At 51.2% G+C, this 15,165-nt stretch overlaps 1 long non-coding RNA gene across 1 annotated transcript; it reads left to right on the top strand.

The window, feature by feature from the left end:
- The first annotated feature begins 390 nt into the window (after nucleotides 1-390).
- LOC137677072 (uncharacterized) lies at nucleotides 391-14,643 on the top strand. Its single transcript, XR_011050211.1, has 3 exons — nucleotides 391-457; nucleotides 14,190-14,342; nucleotides 14,520-14,643. It is a non-coding gene; the product is annotated as an uncharacterized lncRNA (long non-coding RNA).
- Nucleotides 14,644-15,165: the final 522 nt, after the last annotated feature.

The raw sequence follows: 15,165 nt of genomic DNA, 5'->3' as shown, positions 1-15,165 counted from the left end.
GGGGGGTTGGGGTCACAGGTGGGGGGGACACAAGGGGACATGGATTCACGGGGGGGACACAAGTGTGCGGGGACACAAGGGGAGGGTCACGGGTGGGTCGCAGAGGGCACATAGCGGCGGTTATCACGAGGGGGAGGGGGAAAGAGTAGGGGAAGGGGGACACGGGGGGGACACAGGGTCACCCGTGGGGTGGGGGGGGGACGGTGGATATGCGTGGGGGGACACAGACACACGTGTGGAGGGGGTCAAGGGTGTGGTGGGGTCACGGGTGGGGGGGGGGGAACGAGTGGGGGAGGGGGGACATTGAGGGGTTGGAGGGGGGGGACAGCGTCACGGGTCCCGGCGCGGCGGGGGCGGGTCCCGGCGCGGCGGCTGCGCGGGCGCACAAGAGCGGCGGCGCGCGGGGCGGGCGGTCGCGAGGTTCCGTGCGGTTCCCGGCGCGGTGGCGCCGGGGCAGGTGAGGGGCCGTGGGCACGGCGGGCGTGGGAGGGGGGATCCCCCGGTCGGGGCTGTGGCGGGCGGGTGCGAGCTGTGCGCTCGTTGGGCGGGGGGCGGAAGCGGCCCCGGGCCGAACGCTGCCCCGGGCTCGCCGGGGGGGTTTCGGGGCCGAGCCCGTGTCCGGGCGGGGGGAGCAGGGACAGCCCCGTCGGGCTCTGCGCTGCCCGGTGTTGGGGCCGGGCAGGCTGTGGCGCTGCCGGCGCGGGTCGGGCAGCGGCGGCGGCGCCGTGCGGGTCCCGGTGCGCGGCCGGGGTGTGGGGGGGAAAGGGCCCCGGCTGCTGCCGCCGGGGGGTCGTGGGGGCGGGCGGGGCTGCGCCGCGCTGCCGGGGCGGCTGGTCCCGGCTCCCCGCGGGGGCTTTTGGGCGTCGGGGGGGGTCGGGGGGCGGGCGCGGCGGTGCAGGCGATGGCGGAGCAGTAAAGCCCGCGAGAGCGATAGCGAAGCGGTGCGCGGGCTGCGGTGGTGCCGTCCCGCAGGGGCGTGGGGCCGGGCCCTGCGCGGTTCCGGAGCGCTCCCCAAAAGTGCCCGTTGAGGGGCGGGGGGAAGGCTCAGGGAAGGAGGAGGAAGAGGTGGAGGAGGTTGAGGACGATGGTGGTGGGGATGAGGATGAGAAGGAGGAGGTAAAGTGGTCGGCCACGGCCACACTTGAGGCAGAAGGGGGGCGGTGGTGCTGCTGGGGCGGCTTCGCTGCCGGGGACGCGCTGCGGCAGCCGGTGCAGCACGTGCGAGGGAGGGGACCCAGGCATCGTGGGGGGCAGCGCATCCCCCCAAAGGACCACCTGCAAAAGTCCCCAGGGGTGCAGGCCCCTCCCCGCACCCCCCAGCCACTCCCTAGTGGACCCCGCACCCCCCAGGGGACACCTCCCCCAAAGGACACCCCCGAAAGGACCCAGGGGTGCAGGCCCCTCCCCGCACCCCCCCCACCCCCAAAAGGACCCAGGGGTGCAGGACCCTCTCTGCACCCCCACTCACCCCCTAGGGTACCCCCCACCCCCCCAGGGGACACCCCTCGAAAAGACACCCCCGAAAGGACCCAGGGGTGCAGGCCCCTCCCCGCACTTGCCCCCCCACTCACATCACCACCCCCTCCAGGGCGAGCGCCGGGGGCAGGTGCCATGTTGGGCCGTTCCTGTGTTGGGGGGGTGTCAGCAGTTTGGGGACCACCCTTTGCCCCTCCCCCTTCAAGGACCCCCCATTTACCCCCTCCCCCATATTGAGGACCCTGCTCATTTGGGGCCCCTCTATTCTCCTGCCTCCCCCCTCTTGGAGACCCCCCATGCCCCCATTAATCTCCCCTCCACATCCCCTCCAAGTACCCCCCCCCCGATCTCTGCCACCGCCATTTTGGGGATCCCCCATCCCCTCCTCCCCCCAATTTCAGTCCCGTCCCTCAAATATGGGGTTTTAGTGTCTCCTGATTTTTGGCAGGGGGTTCAGGAATACCCCTACTATGAGGGAGTTTTTCCAAAAACAGGGGCCCTCCCCCAAATTTTAGGGACCTCCTCACATGTTTTGGGGACCCCCACTTACCCTGCGGGGACCGGGGTTCTGTAAACCGGTTTTGAAATCGAAATTATCCAAATTTTGTTCTTCCCCAAGGAACTCCTGGAGGCGTTTTTTGCTTCTCGGTATTTCTCCCGTGGGGCTGGAGGATTTCCAAAAATTAGGGGGGGTCCCCAAAACCCTGAGGGTCCCCCAGGAACCTTGGGGGTCCCTAAAACCCCCGGGGGGGGGGGTGGTGATCCAGGAGGGGGCACTTCAAAAGCTAAGGGAAAGCAACAGGAGGAGAGCGACGAAACTTGGGTGGGAGGGAAATGGGGGGTGTCCCCCAAAATTTGATGGGGTCCAAGACACCCCAGGGGACCCCAGAATGCCCCGGGGGCGTGTGACGGACAGATTTTGTATGCCTTAAACAACTTGTTTGACAACTCTGGCTGGAGGAGGGGATGGCTGCTCCAGAGGCCTGCAAGTCTGGCAGGAGATCAGGGCCTTGGGAGCAGAACACCCCCTGTGCTGGGCCTTCCCTGGTGTGATTTCCAAGTCTGGCTGGAGGAAGAGGCAAGTCCTGCGGAGGCCGGATGGTATCTTTTCCTTGGGGCCAGCCTACACGTGCAACAGCTCTGCAAGGCATCAAGCACCCTTGTGCAGAGCGGGGTCATACAGCGGACACCACAGCTAGGGGTGATCACGACCAGCAGACACCCCTTGGGGGACCACCGACTCATTTGGAGAACAATCTAAGACTACAAAGTGCAGGCGTCCCAATTAGCATGAGAAGCGAGCGGAGGGGGGAGACAAGAGGGATGTTACCACCCTCTCCTATCTCCCATGCAAATGACCTCAAGTATTTAGACCTTCTCCCTTGGGATGCTGGCGCGCGCTCCCGCCCGCCACCTCAGGACCCATCGTGCAAGGGAGGAGCAACTCTGCAAGCAACTTACCAACTCTACAGACAACTTACATGGCTGGATCCAAGGGTGTGAAACAGTTGGGGCCCCAAGAACAAGGGGGATGTTGTAAATACCTTAATTACTCAACTGTCCTGGGTGCTCAACGAAACCAAGGGAAGCCTTTACAATTTGGAGAGCGGTAATGGCTGTAAGATAAGGAGGCTCCAGGATGGTCTCACTTGAGGTGGCTGGGCCTTGGGATGAGCAGATGCAGGAGAACACAGAGAGAAGGGAATTGCAACAGCTGCCTCAAAGGACGTGGCCTACGTGATCCCCGGACCGAGTCTGCGCAGAAGCAGGGGACAGCCAGCGAACACAGTGAGGAAGACTACCGGCCTTCATCTGAAGACCCCTGACGCCCACCAGGGAAGATGACTGCGCATGCGGAGCGGACATTTGCATATCTCGTGGTTATGTAAATGAGTTCTCGGAAATCCTATGACTATGTATACCTTTATAGTATATAGTCTCTGAAAGTTTGCCAAGTCGGCGGAGTACTCGTGGTGGATAATCCCCAGTGCTGCCCAGCGCTGCCATAACGAGTGCCTGCTTAATAACACTCTGAGGTTATTGAGTTTTCTTTCGGACTCTTTCCCCAGCCGCACCGAGCTTCCCACTTCGGTGAGGAAAGTTAGAAAGCGAGGGGGTTTGGATGCTCCGATTTTTGTATCAGTTTTGACGAGCCAGACAGGAGCCTCTCTGTCCGGCTGCAGGACCCCTGGGTCGGAGACTCCCTTGGCCGGCCCCAGAGACTTCTCTGGAGGGACTCCCCGATTCAGTGGATCCGTGCGAGGACAGACAAGGGCCACTGGTAAGAAGAGGCATTCTTTCTGTGTTTGTTTTGTTTTGGTCTGGTTTTGGGACCGGTCGTTTGGAGCTACTCATAAGTCACGGTTCGTAAGAACCCCGCCGGATGGGATACATCTGCGTGTTCGATTTGTATTAATCATCGGGTTAAAGCCATCGTCTGTTTGTGCATTTGTATTTGATTTTGACATTTGCACGAACGATTCGTATTAATCTTCTGGTCAGCGCGATCGTTGGTTTGTGCATTTGTTTGGTTTGCACACGCGTAGGGATACGTGTGTGTTTGGTACACGCGTATTTGCAAATCTTTGAATAACCTGTGTCGACATTTGTCATCTGGGGAGTAGCAGCTGCTGTTGTCAACTTTGTCATCTGTGTACCTTTGTTCGTCTCCCCGAGGTTTTTGGGGGGCGAGTGAATGTTTAGAGGAACATTTGCATTTAACTTGACTTTGTATCTGAACTTGTACGATTAGGTGAGACGTACAAATAAGTAGGAAACGAGTGCGGAGTCCGGGTCCGCGGTTCTGTGATCCTGCGAGGGAAACAGCCGGAGAAGGACAAAATGATGGATAAATGTGGGAACCTGAAATACTGTGTCTATAGCAATGGTTAATTGTTCTCGGTGTGTGTGTAAGTGTTCGGGCCCCAGTCCCTGTCTTTGTGTGTTATAAATTTTTGAATGGGAAACCAACAGGGTGGAGTTTTGAAAAAGAGCCCTTTGGGCTGTGTTCTGGCTCACTGGAAAGGTATTGGGGGGCCACCTGGAGGAAGCGTGAGCCGTAAAACTGTGATAAAATACTGCAGTCAGTGGTGGCCTTTATACAAGTTCGATGACGGAGAAAAATGGCCTTTTAACGGAACTTTGAGTTCTAATACCTTGTCACAACTTACGTATTTTTAAAGGGAAGGAAAATGGGATGAAGTGGTTTATGCAGGTATGTTCTTTACTGTGCGGAATCAGCCAGAGTGGCAAAAGGAATGTGGAATTAATTTAGCACCCCAGGACACTATGGTCCTGGCGATAGGAGGGGGAGAGTGAGGGTGGAGCGGCTGCCTGTGCCGCAGCGGCCGCTCTGCGCAGCGCAGGGGGCCAGAGACCCTCTGGGAACTTACCGGGGAATAACACTGACGCTGTGAGACGAAGTACAAGTGCCCCACCGAGGGGAAATGGACCCCTCCCGAAAGAGCAGTGTGTGTGTTGGAAGCAGATGGGGCACTGGGAAAAGGAGTCTCTGAAAGTGGTGATGGTTACTGATACAGGAGCTGACTGATCGCAGCCAGGGGAATCTTCCCTAGCAGAACCCTTGGTAACAATGCAGCTAGGGAAAGGAGAGGAAAGTGTAGAATTCCTAGTAGATACAGGTGCCCCCTTTTCAGTATTGAATCAGACCTTATTGTCAAGAAGCAAACAAAATGTTAACATTGTGGGAGCAACTGGGCAGGTTGAGAAAGCTTTCTTTTTGAAACCATTGGAATTCAAAATTGGACAAAGTGTAGGAATTCATAAATTTCTCTACCTGCCTGATGCTCCTAGACCACTTTTGGGAAGAAACTTGTTAGAACAATTGAATGCTGAAATAAAATTTAAAAATGGAGAAATTGAGTTTAAAATACCAGAAAAGAATCACATTGAAATTTTAAGTTTGGCTCTCACTGAACCCCAAATCAGGAACGAAGAAATTATACCCGAAATAAAGGACCAGGTATATCCAGGAGTGTGGGCCTCAGGAATGCCTGGAAAAGCTAAAAATGCAGAATGGGTTGTTGCTAAACTTAAAGAGGGAGCACGGCCTGTTAGGATAAAACAATATCCCCTGAAATTGGAAGATAGGCGAGGAGTGAAAAGTATTCTAGAGGACTTGATGAGGTTTGGATTATTGATTGAATGCTCTTCAGAGTATCACACACCCATTTTGCCTGTTAAAAAGCCTGATGGCAAAACTTATCGATTGGCGCAGGATTTGCGAGCAATAAATCATATAGTTAAAGATTTGTGTCCAGTAGTGGCAAACCCATGTACTTTGCTGACCAGTTTAAAGGAAACCTATGAATGGTTTACGGTGTTAGATCTATGAGAGAAGAAGGCATGATAGCTCAGTCAACACCTTTGGACTTTAAGATACATCGATTAAATCCAGGAGATTGGGTATTGATAAGGACCTGGAAAGAAACTACTTGACCCCCCCAATGGGAAGGTCCTTTTCAGGTGTTGTTAACTACGGAAACTGCAGTACGTACGGCTGAGCGAGGATGGACTCACGCAACTAGACTGAAGGGAGCCGTGGACCCGCCACAAGAGTGGACAACAGTATCTGCCCCAGGGGACTTAAAACTTAAGCTGACGAAACGACCTGTATGAACCAACTTCCTGCCGTGGAGAGAGACTTCGAAAGGTGGCAGATACAAGACCCTGAACAGAGGGATCCAAGAGACTGGTGCAGCAGGTGTGATCGAGCCGTAGTAAAGCCTGGCCTATACTCCTGGTTCCAAATTCCCCCTGGATACACACTAGAAAAGACTAGATTCGATCCTTGGAGTGAAAGGGGGAGGGAAATTCCTCTCCAAACCGGAGGATCGGGAATCTATAGGACTAACCCTAGATCAAGATTCTTTGCGTTAGCTTGTGACCTTGAAAAGGGTGATCCTTTTATACCCCCACAACCATCATCAATTCCCTGTATCAAACACCCAGATTCTGGACACAGATGTTGGGTTACGTGTGAATGCATAGGGTGTAGCATCAGGTGGTCCTGTGTATCTTACAGTCGACATCCCTACTGCAGGAAATGTCGCAGCAACCAGCCTAGAGGTAATTCTCGGAATAGTAACCAATTGGAACAAGTACAAATGAAACAACTGTTTTGGGGGTGGGAACTGTTAATTCCAGAAACTTGGGAAGTGTTCGATAAAGACTGGTACAGGACGTTACTATATTGCACCAAGGAGTTTGTGTGGAAACGAGCTCAAAGGAAATATCAGGCATAAGGGGGCAAGACCGGGTTAACCTCTATTCTCGCCACGGGAAAGCCGGCCGCGGGCAGCACCCCCGTAGGGCACGGGGCGTGGGAGCGTATGTTATACCGGACCCCTTTTGCTGATCCTAATACACATCCCAGTCGGCTGGAGCAATAATTGTCATAAATGCGTGACGCCAGTCTGACTTGGAGGAAGAACGACCTCGACCATGTCTTATCGCACTCACATAAACAATGCTACGAGCAGAGGGGACTAGAAACTTGTCAAATTGGAAATTTGGAAATTTGGGTAGGACAGAATCTAGGAAAAGGGGGAGCTAAATTGGGGTTGGGTTGTCTGAGGGAAGAAGAATGGATTTGTTTTCCAAAAACAGGACAATGGGACATTTCCGATGGTGGTGGTGTCCAGGACCAGAAAAAGGAGGAAATCATTAAAACACAAGTGAAAGGACTTATTCACTCTAGTTCCCTTCCCAAATATAGCGATTTGTATACTGGAGTAAAGGAAAAATTAGAGAGGGAACTCCAGCTCCCTGGTTTGGGGAAAAACTTGTTTATGGACTTAACGGAAAGGATAAGTCAGGCACTAAACATAAGCAAATGTTGGATTCGTGGGGGAGCCCCTAATGATCAAAGCATGGCCGTGGAAAGGAAGTCGTCTATGTGTGTCAGATATATTAAAATGGAATAACACTGAAATCTCCAGAGAACATGGACCGGAGGGGTGGATCTTGAGTTCAGAGGTAATCGGGGAGGAATGTATAAGGCGGGTGGGAAACAAATTCAAAACAAGGATAGGAGAAAGCCCGTGTAAAAGAATAAAGACTACAAATGGTTCCAGTGAATCGTGGTGGCCAGAACCACCTTGGGGATACTGGTCACTAAGGAATCAGGATGACTGTAAGATTGATAATGATTCCAGCCTCTTCTGGTGTAATAAAACCCAGAGACCTAACCCCTTTGAAGGAGTAGAAAGTTTGAGAACATACTGGAACAATGTAAGTGATACAAGTATAAATTGGAGAGCCCCAGATGGTATGTTCTGGATATGCGGGAAACGAGCATCTACCGAACTACCTGAAGACTGGAGAGGGAGTTGTACAATCGGAATAACTCAACCAGGATTCTTCTTATTACCATTACAACAAGGAAGGAAATTAGGTGTCCCTGTCTATGAAGACCTCGGCACCCTAAAAAGGGGAAAGAGGGATGCCACTGGAGGAGCCCAGACTTGGGGAGAAGATGAATGGCCACCTGAAAGAATTATTCAAAGCTATGGGCGGCTACGTGGGCTCAGGATGGAAGCTGGGGTTATCGCACCTCTATTTACATGTTAAATAGAATAATCCGGTTACAGGCTGTAGTAGAAATTATTCCCAATAAAACTGCCCGGGCTTTGGAGTTAATAACAAAACAACAGTCTCAAACTAGAGCAGCAGTTTATTCAAAACAGACTTGCTATAAACTGTCTGTTGGCTGAAGAAGGGGGAATCTGTGGAAAATTTAATTCTTCAGATTGCTGTGTACAAACTGATGATAACGGACAGGCTGTAACCGAATTAGCTAAAGGTATCCGGAAACCAGCTCATGTACCTGTACAAAAATGGGAATCAATGCTGGCCAGTAAATGGTGGGATAATCTATTGGGAAAGGCGTGGTGGAAAAAGGTGGGATTCTTTCTGCTCTGTGCTGGTGCAGGGTTGATCTTTTTACCGTGTCTGATTCCATGTTTTATTCAATTGGTAGTTTCTGTAGTTCAAGGGGTGCAGGTTGTGAGCATGCCTGTAAATCCAAAACAAGTCAGCAAAGGAAACGCTAATAAAATCATGGTACTATGGAAGATGTTACTGGAACCAAACCGAGATGAAACTAAAAGTTTAATTTTAGGCAAATTTGAAAGAAAGACACGAGTCAATGAGATAATAAAAAAGGGGGAGGGCTTGTGAGAAGTGAAATATGACTCGTGTCAGAATAAAGGGGAAAAAGTAGAGACTTCTTGGCAATGTAAACGTGACCGCAACATACTAAGCCCCTGTGATGAGGAGAAACTAACACTTAAGGGTTAATAACAGAACCATCAGGACCATTGTTTAGCTTAAGCTGTATATCTATAATCTTAGCCCCTAAGTAGGAACTAACTACTAACCACAGGACAAACATAAGATAGAGTAGAATGTATACGAGGAAGGGACTCGTCAAGGAAATCACAGAACTGCTGTCAAAAGAAAGCTGGTCTCAGCAGGTTTTGCAGTTGGGATAAAAAGTGCACAGCGAGGAAGACACACGGCCTTCATCCCTGAGACCCCGGCCCACGACCACCACCAGGAGAAACTGCGCGTGCACAACCAGGAGGAATTAAGGGCGGAGACTATGGAAATGATTTCTCGGGGCTCATTATAATAAAGACCGGCTTTTGGGGACAGTCATGAATATGTAGAGGTGTCCTTAAAATTCTGATGAATATGTAACACTTTACCACATAAATACAAAATGAATTACTGTGAAAGGCGCGCACGATTTTGGTGGGATTACCCCCCGTGCTGCCAGCGCTGTTTTGCCTTTGCTTTGCAATAAACCGAAATTATGATTGGCGTGTGAGACTGAGGCTCATTTGTCACGGGGGGACACAGACACACGTGTGGAGGGGGTCAAGGGGGGTGGTGGGGTCAGGGGTGATTGGGGGGGGGGAACGAGTGTGGGTGGGGGGACATTGGGGGGGGGTTGGAGGAGGGGGACAGAGTCACAGGTCCCGGCGCGGCGTGGGCGGGTCGCGGCACCATGCGGGGCCGGAAGGATGATCCAGGGAACTATAGGCCTGTCAGCCTGACCTCGGTGCCAGGCAAGGTGATGGAACAGACCATCCTGAGTGCCATTAAATGGCACATGCAGGCCAATCGGGGCATCGGGGCCAGCCAACATGGATTCATGAAAGGCAGGTCCTGCTTGACCAACCTGGTCTCCTTCTATGACCAAGTGACCCGCTTAGTAGATGAGGGCAGGGCTGTGGATGTCATCTATCTAGACTTCAGTAAGGCATTCGACACTGTCTCCCACAGCATCGTCCTAGACAAACTAGTTGCCCGGGGCTTGGATGGGTGGACTCTTCAATGGGTTAAAAACTGGCTGGATGGCCGAGCCCAGAGAGTGGTGGTGAATGGGGCAAAGTCCAACTGGCGGCCGGTCACTAGCGGTGTTCCCCAGGGCTCAGTTCTGGGGCCGGTGCTGTTCAATATCTTTAGAGATGATCTAGACGTAGGGATTGAGTGCACCCTCAGTAAATTTGCAGCTGAGCTCAAGCTGGGTGGGAGTGTCGATCTGCTGGAGGGTAGGAAGGCCCTACAGAGGGATGTGGACAGGTTGGATCGATGGGCCGAGACCAACGGCGTGAGGTTCGACAAGAACAAGTGCCGGGTCTTACACTTGGGCCACAACAACCCCCTGCAGGCTACAGGCTGGGGGAAGAGTGGTTAGAAAGAGACCCGGGGGTGCTGATCGACAGCCCAGGCTAAACACGAGCCAGCAGCGTGCCCAGGTGGCCAAAGTGGCCAATGGCATCCTGGCCTCTAATTAAGAATAGTGGAGCCAGCCAGTGTGGGGAAGTGATGGTCCCTCTGTACTCGTCACTGGTGAGGCCGCACCTTGAATCCTGTGTCCAGTTCTGGGCCAGGCACTTCAAGAGAGATGTTGAGGTGTTGGAGCGAGTGCAGAGGAGGGCAACCAAGCTGGTGAAGGGTCTGGAGGGTCTGACCTCCGAGGAACGGCTGAAGGAGCTAGGGGTGTTTAGCCTGGAGAAGAGGCGGCTCAGAGGTGACCTTATTGCAGTCTACAACTACCTGAATTTTTGCATCTACTTGATTTAAAAAAAAGGCAAGCACTGTAATACTTACATAAGGCTGGAATTTTCCTCACTCTCGCCATGTTTGTATGGGGAGTGCATGGATGTTTTTAAAATCAATGAGATATAAATGACTAGTACATTCCATACAGTGACTGTCACAAGTTTTATTGATGTGGAATCTGGTTTGGATAGATTGCCCCCTCGCTTTTAATTCACCTCTGTTTAATTCAATGTTAACTACCAAATTGGACTGCCCCGACCTCGTACCTATGCTGAGGCTGCCTTTATGCTACTTATATTGTTGAAGGGCTTTTCTACTACACCCACAGGATTAGGAGCACTTACTGTTTAGTGCAGGTCTGGCTTTGAGAGCTTGCTAGGCCACAGAATCCCAGCTCTGCCCCTCTAAACACTGTGCTATATAACTACGGAGTGACATAAAGGCAGTGTTTAAATCAAGTCACTGCCTTCAGAGTATCTGTGGGAATATGACGGAAGATTGGTGAGGAGGATTGTAAACACGCTCAAAATGCACCTGGGGTGTCGAAAAACACATCTATCATACTAGTAACTGTTGTTCAGTCTTGCGTGCTGGACAAGTAGAGCATCTGCATTCAGATAACACGGGCCTGTGATAAGACTCAGGGGCACCTAATTGTTCATGCCTGAGATTCCAGCCCTGCTGTGAGAAGATCAAAGCGCAGTGGAAAACTGCCGCCTGCAAGAAACCCCCAATATCCAGGCGAAGGCAGCAGGCCAGAGATCTCTCGCTCTCTCTCTAGCAGGAACTGAGCTCCGCGGTGCCTGCGTTCCCGCCTCCGTGCCTTTGCCCCGGGTGCTGCTTCGGAGATCCCCCGGTTTGCGAGGTAACGGGGATAAATTTGCTCTTTACATTTTATCCGTGGTCTTGTGGCTGTTCCTGCGTCCTGCCTGTGTCGGCTCACACATTTTGGCGTAGTCGGCCGGATCCAGGAACAGCCATGCCATGGCTGAAAAAGAAGTCGGGGACTGGGGAGGCCGTGACGGTGACTCCCTGCATTCCGGGATGGCCCAATACCGAGGACTGGGCCCCTGTGGCCACTCTCCTGGCTCCGCTGGCTCTGCCAGAGCATGGCCTGAAATAGATGACGGGGTGGCGATGACCCCCCAGGCAATTGACACGGCTGTGCGCGGGTGGCCATGGAAAAGGGCATCAGATTCTTCTCGCAAATTAGCGGGGAGATCGAGATGGTTGTTAGCTCCTGGTCTTAGAGCTTTTCACCATGAAAATGTTGCATTACGGAGCAGAGTGAGAGAATTAGAGAAGGAAGTCGAGACTTTACAGGATGCAAAGGTGATTGCGCAAGAAGTAATTACTACTCAAGCAGAGCAGTGCTATGAGTTGCAAGAAAATGTAGAGCGGTTGGTAGCACGTATTGCTAATAGCCGAAGGGATAAATATGGAAAAAGTAAGGTTTCGATTTCGCAAGTTCGTGCTCTCACCGCAAAATGGTCATGGGATCCCAAGGCGTGGGATGGAAATATTGAGAGTGAATCCTCAGGCTCTGAGATTGAGTTTGAATTTGATCCAGACTTAAAAGGCAGGGAGGTGGTGGAAGCACGACCCCTCATACAAATGATGGGGCAGCAGGAACAAGCGGACAGGGGAGTGCAGGTCACATGTACTTACACTCCAAAAGAGTTAAGGGAATTTTTAGAGATCTATCAGCAGAAGAGCGGGGAAGGCATACCGGCACGGATTTTGCGAGCTTGGGACAGTGAGGCTGCATCTATTCATTTATTAGCAGGTGAAAAAGATTTATTAAGCCCTATAGCCCATGATGATCAGATACAACGGGGATATGCTCAGTTGCAAAGTGTCAGGGGCCCTGATGGGCGAGCCATTACTGCACCTCCGCTGTATCAGTGGTTGTGTGCAGCAGTTTTAACAGCATATGCAGAACCTGCTGAATTAGTGTCGTCCCTTGTAAGCTGGTGCACATTGGTAGAAGGTATTAATTTGGTGCGGCAAATGTGGAATGATTTTGTACAAGACAGCATCCCACGATCAGAAATAGACGGGATCACAACATCAGAAATTTTTTGCAGATGGCAAAAGTTAGCATTTACGCGAAAAAGCTGACCACCCCCAGCCCCACCACCAACTCCGTGCCCACTCTCTGCCCCTCCTGCCACTGCAATGCACGACACGACTTGGCAAATGAACTATAAAGTGGCAGTCTTGGGGCAGGGGGGGCGTTTACATGTATTAGCTCTGGTGAATACTGGAGCTGAAGTTACTGTACTGCATAGTATTGTTAATAATAAAGATGCCACATCACAGATCTGTGGATTGGGGGGAAATCTGACCCCCGCCCTCCAAGCTAAGGTGACCTTAACAATAGAAAATGCTACACCATTTACTGCGACTGTGTTAGTTGCCCCAATTAAAGAATATTTCTTGAGTATTGATATGTTGACAGGACGAACAGTTGAAACTTTAAATGGTTGCTTCTGCTTTGGAACTTCGCAAGCAGGATTTGCTGTTCGGTCTATAACTGTCTTGCGTGCATTCCCGAAGTGGGATCCTGTTGTGCTGCCTGTGCCTGCCAAGGTGATAACAGCAAAAACAGTATCGTATTCTAGGGGGGGAGGAGGAAATTACCCAAACCAGATGGCACTTGGAGAATGACTGTATATTACAGAGAACTGAATAAAGTCCCCCAGCCCCCCACCCCATGCAGTTACTGTACCAGACACGGTTACTCTTACAAAAAAAAAAATCAGCAAAAGTTTACAACCCTGGAGAGTGGTGACAGACCTTGCTAATGCTTTCTTTTCGCTAGCCATTGCTTCAGAAAGCCAAGACCAGTTTGCCTTTACCTGGCAACAAAAACAATATACTTTCCAAGTTTTGCCTCAGGGATACAAACACAGTCCCTCCATCTGCCACCAAATGATAGCAGCTGATGTTGCCCTACGGTCAGGTACTGTCACTGTTTATCATTATATTGATCATCTATTGATTATGGCAGAGTCACAACAAGAAATGGCAGCTGCGGCGGGCGGAAAAGGCGGCACAGACTCTGAGATTGAGGGTGCGAGGGCCTGAAGCCGAAAGGCCTAAGGCTTTTTTTATTGTTATTCTACTACCCTATTTAACTGCTACACTGCACGAGTCGACTAGGCAGTTCAAGATAACATCAACACTCACACGCTAAGCACTCATCACCCATTCTGGGAAGAGCCACGGTGTTCTGGGCTCAAAACATCAACAACCATTCCCTGTTTTCAGCTTTGTGTTCAGAACTGACCTTCAACATATGTTTACTTCTTCCATGCCTCAAAAGGCCCTGTGAACTGGTCTCGGCTCCTTTATCTTCGAAGCAAGCAAAAACTATTCTCCATGCAGTGTTCCCAAGCAAATCTTCTGCTCCCCAAGTAAAGCACAGCTGTCTGCAGGCCAAGGGTCTTCCACAGCAGCAGCTGCTGAATCACTGAAAGTGCATTTAAAGGACCAAGGCTGGGCAATAAAGATCAAAGAAAATACAGGGCCCTAGTACTACCATACAATTCTTGGGAATAGATTGGCATGTACTTCTCCTCTTATTTTACATCTTTTGTTGATATTGGATTCTCGAGTTCTTGTATTTCAGGCATCTTCGACGACTACCTGTACCTTATCTAGAGGAGATAGCATTGGAACGGTTTTATTGGTGTCACAAACCCAACATCGAATTGAAGTTCAATCTGAAAAAAGCACATGCCCTGGATACATTTCTGCAAGGCCAACATGTAAATACTTAGATTTTGTGTAACTAACCCATCTGCTTTTTATATTAAGGGAAGATCAACAGCTGCAGATCTTTTAATGATGTGTTTCATTAGCATGCCAGTAGCTGTATTATACAATTATATTATGCTAAGTGATTGTGATATTAATGTTTTTCCTTTGTTATTTTTTCTGAGTAGGTAACGACTGTATGCCAGTGAACATTACAACATTGTTTGACAATGGACTATTTCCTCCTCCAACACCATAAATGCAACCTCAACATCACTGATGTGGAATGTGGGAATATAACGGAAGATTGGCGAGGAGGATTGTAAACATGCTCAAGTGACTTGCACCTGAGGTGTCAAAAAACACATATATCATACTACTAACTGTTGTTTAGTCTTGTGTGCTGGACAAGTAGAACATCTGCATTCAGATAACATAAGCCTGTGATAAGACTCAGAGCACCTAATTGTTCATGCCTGAGATTCCTGCCCTGCTGTGAGAAAGATCAAAGCGCAGTGGAAAACTGCCGCCTGCAAGAAACCCCTAATACACAGGCGAAAGCAGCAGGCCCGGAATCTCTCACTCTCTCTAGCAGGAACCAAGCTCTGCGGTGCCTGCGTCCCCGCTTGCGTGCCTTTGCCCCGGGTGCTGCTTCGGAGATCGCCTGGTTTGCGAGGTAACAGGAATAAATTTGCTCTTTGCATTTTATCCGTGGTCTTGTGGCTGTTCCTGCGTCCTGCCTCTGTTGGCTCACACACCATCTTTGGAGGTTCTCAGCTCCCCAAAATGTCACCCAAGCTGATCCTGGGCTTGGTGATATTCTACCCTTTGGTG

This window comes from Nyctibius grandis, assembly GCF_013368605.1.
Source record: "Nyctibius grandis isolate bNycGra1 chromosome 34 unlocalized genomic scaffold, bNycGra1.pri SUPER_34_unloc_4, whole genome shotgun sequence".
Classification (NCBI taxonomy): domain Eukaryota; kingdom Metazoa; phylum Chordata; class Aves; order Nyctibiiformes; family Nyctibiidae; genus Nyctibius; species Nyctibius grandis.
The sequence above is the reverse complement of the archived record's forward strand: the minus strand, read 5'-3'. Positions and strand labels throughout refer to the sequence as shown.